We start from the raw sequence: 3,573 nt of genomic DNA, 5'->3' as shown, positions 1-3,573 counted from the left end.
TACGTGATATATATATATATATATATATATATATATATATATATATATATATATATATATATATATATATATATATATATATATATATATATATATATATGTCACATACGCTGACATTGATTCAAACCTGACATAATTTCAGTTACTAATCTGACGCTCAATCTACCTCTATGAAGTCAAAAAAGTATGTTGGACTATGAAATCTACATATGAATCCAAACTTTCACTGTAGAGCTGGGTCTTCATGAAAATTGGTTTGAATTTAGGTAAATGAAGGCAAAACGAAATTAAGGAATATATGTAGTTATTTTTTTTAGAACAATAGCGAGGGAACCAATACTTACAATTTACGAAATAAATATTAGTATATCTATCGCTCTACAGTCGTACTATAGTACATCTAGTTTATATATATATATATATATATATATATATATATATATATATATATATATATATATATATATATATATATATATGGGTGTTTTTTTTTCAATTAAACTGTTCCGTGCTTTACGCAAAAATATGATGTCTGAGCGAGTTGTCTCTCTTGGACAGTATAAGTGTTTGAGGGAGTTGTCTCTCTTGGATTGTACATTGTATAATTGTGTATTTTGTAATTTTTCAATCTTTTTTTAAAGTCAGCAAAACAATCATTTCATCTGTATTTATTGAGCATCTCGTTAAATTATGATATCTAATAAAACAAATTAAATTTCAAACCTCTCATCGATTTGTATTTTGTCTGAATTCTCGTCCATTCCTGAATCACACATGTGTATTCCAGACTTACACTAAGGTGTATTTTTGGATTAAGGGGGCCCTCTTCAATGTCACAACATGGCGTACTTCCGTTTGAAACGCCATTTTGGTCCGAAATGAACTGATTATCACAGAACACCGATAAACCACCGGGTATAACACAACCTGCGAGAAGTATACTAGCTATATTTTGAATGGAATCTAAGACTATCCAACCGAGGCGATGAGAGTGGCCAATGTAGCCTTTCATTAAACATGAATTGTTTGTCAATATATTCAGTTTCAACTTTTTATTCATAAACAATATAATTTAGTAAAATAAAATATGATTATAAGTAATAAAAATTTAATTATGATAAACCAAAGCCCTGTCACCATGATATTTGATCATTGCGTGTCAAACCCAATCATATGTTTCCATAAAGTCCTAAATTGATGCTTCTCACCAAAAGCATATGCTTTCCAGTGAAATAAATCAAAAGATGAAAAGTTAAACAGATAAAGCATATGTATCACCTTCCCATCGCCTAGAGGAGACACCCTGTTCCCAACAAGTATACACCCCGCATGTGTGGTTGTACCCAGTGAAATTGAAACTTTTCGTGAAATCACCAAAACGCTTCGATAATAAGTGGAATTATTTTAACTCAAACGTTTAATCAACATCGATTATCAGCTGTTTTGTATCGAAAACGTGCAGATTTGAAACAAAGTAAGAATTTCGTTATACGAATATCTTTAACCCGCTTTTGACCATTTACGTGTCATGTCATCCGTAGCACAGGATAATACATGTACATACAAGTTGGATGAAAACGGTAAGTAAATCTACCTTTCTCAATACTATGAATTCCCTTTACATGACTAGAAACGTGTGGATCTTCGCTTAAATTCATTCAAAAACAATACAATACGAACTTCTTTCGATGTCCTAGTTTGGCATGTACCTATTAATTCCTTTTTTCAATGCCTGTGCAAGTTTTGGAAGAATTAGATTAAATATATTTGAGCCCAAGATATTTGAGACCACTCTCTAAACGGATCTTTGACACCTAAATTTTTGTGATGGTTAAAATTTTCGTCAATTTTTCAATTTCATTCAATTTTTTTTTTTCATCCTTTTAACCCTTTGATACCGGTATTATATTTATTTTCAGATTTTGCAGGAAATCCGACCAGTTCTTATGAAAATGCTGTTTTAGTTTTTCTTTTGTCTATTATTGTAAATTCAAATAAAAATTATGTAGATTTCATTTATAACTTTGTTGGTTTTCATTTCAAGATTTTATAAAATTAAACTTTGAATAGAAAATTAAAGCATAAGGCTTTTAAAAATAAAGAATCAAGGGGTTTCTACAAAATAAATTGAAATATTTCCAAAAAATAAAGTTAAATACTTTGGAGCTTTATTTTATTGGATATTGAGTCTATTATTAGAAACAAATGCATGAAACAAAAATCATTTATATATTTACACTCTTTCTTTGAAGGGGTTGATGTCCTCCATTAAAGTACTATATGACACTAATAAAGTAATAGCAAAGAAAAATAATGAACAAGAAAAATTTGATGAGGCCTGGGAGTCATGGAAGAATTTATTTAATTGAATCAGTTTCTCTCTCTCTCTCTCTCTCTCTCTCTCTCTCTCTCATGTTTTTTGTAAAATAATGAAAAATACAGTAAATCATTAAAAAAAAATCATTTATACTTCATAGGTGTAGAGATCCTCCTTAAATTAGACATCATCCATTTGACTGTCATATACATTGTATATGTATTTGTAATGGAGAGAGGTAGCAAAAGGATAAAGAGTAGACAACTAGTCAAAACACTTAAAAGCATGGGCAAAAAAGAGGGGTTTTTTTCGAATTACAGAAAATGTCCTTGGTAAACTCCCTTATAATTTTGATACAGTATTCTATCACATGATCGTAAAATGATACCCCAGTGTCACTAGGGTTTCTTATAATATGTGGAAATGATATTTAAAGAGTTGTGTTCTTCTAAAAGGACTGCAATACGTGGACCATAGGCCTGTTTTTCTAACAGAAATCTAAAAGAAGTTCTCTTTTTTTTGTTGTAATGAAAATGTGTTATAAAAAAGATTTCTTTTATCTCGAAACGTGTAAACTTTTTCATACTAAATCAATGTTATAGTCTAATAACTAAAACTGTAATAATAGATTATAGAAGCACGTCCTGGATATCAATACTTGATCAAGGCATCCACTGTTTACTTTATGTAGCCTTGTCCTTTAAATGGGGTCATCCATCTATCACAAATACCCCTCATGTGAACTGCTTTGCTCGAGTTTAGATTTTAAAATATTGTCCAGTTTCAATCAGTGTTGTTCTCCTTGAAAGAGAAAACAGCTCTTTTGAAGTTTACAGTTTACATATGATGCCAGGCCTATAGGATCGGGGGGGGGGGGGGCATGCACCTTCCCAATAATTTTGCCAGTATATACCTTACTACAGAAAAGGATCCCGGAGAGTAATTTACAGGTGCCAGTATAAACTATACATTAGAGATCTAATGCTCATTTACGGTCGTATTCCCTCAAGAAACGTCAAATGAACTTTTTTCAATGCAACAATATGTCAGGTCCTCAACCCCCTTATTCCGCTCAAACTGTAATTGCGTCTAACGAGCCTAAATGCTCAAAATTGATGCTGGTGAAGATTGTCCTATCTTTTAAAGCCTTATCGTTGAATTAAGTTTTTAATTCAAGCTGCAAAGCAATCTAAATTCTTCCTCCTTTTTAAAATGCTTGTATCATAGAAACCCCGATCTTATAAATTTTACAATCC

The sequence above is a fragment of the Saccostrea echinata genome, unplaced genomic scaffold, assembly GCF_033153115.1.
Source record: "Saccostrea echinata isolate AGI-Se365-2 ecotype Australia unplaced genomic scaffold, CSIRO_AGI_Sech_v1 ptg000001l, whole genome shotgun sequence".
Taxonomy (NCBI): domain Eukaryota; kingdom Metazoa; phylum Mollusca; class Bivalvia; order Ostreida; family Ostreidae; genus Saccostrea; species Saccostrea echinata.
Note: the sequence above shows the minus strand (reverse complement) of the source record.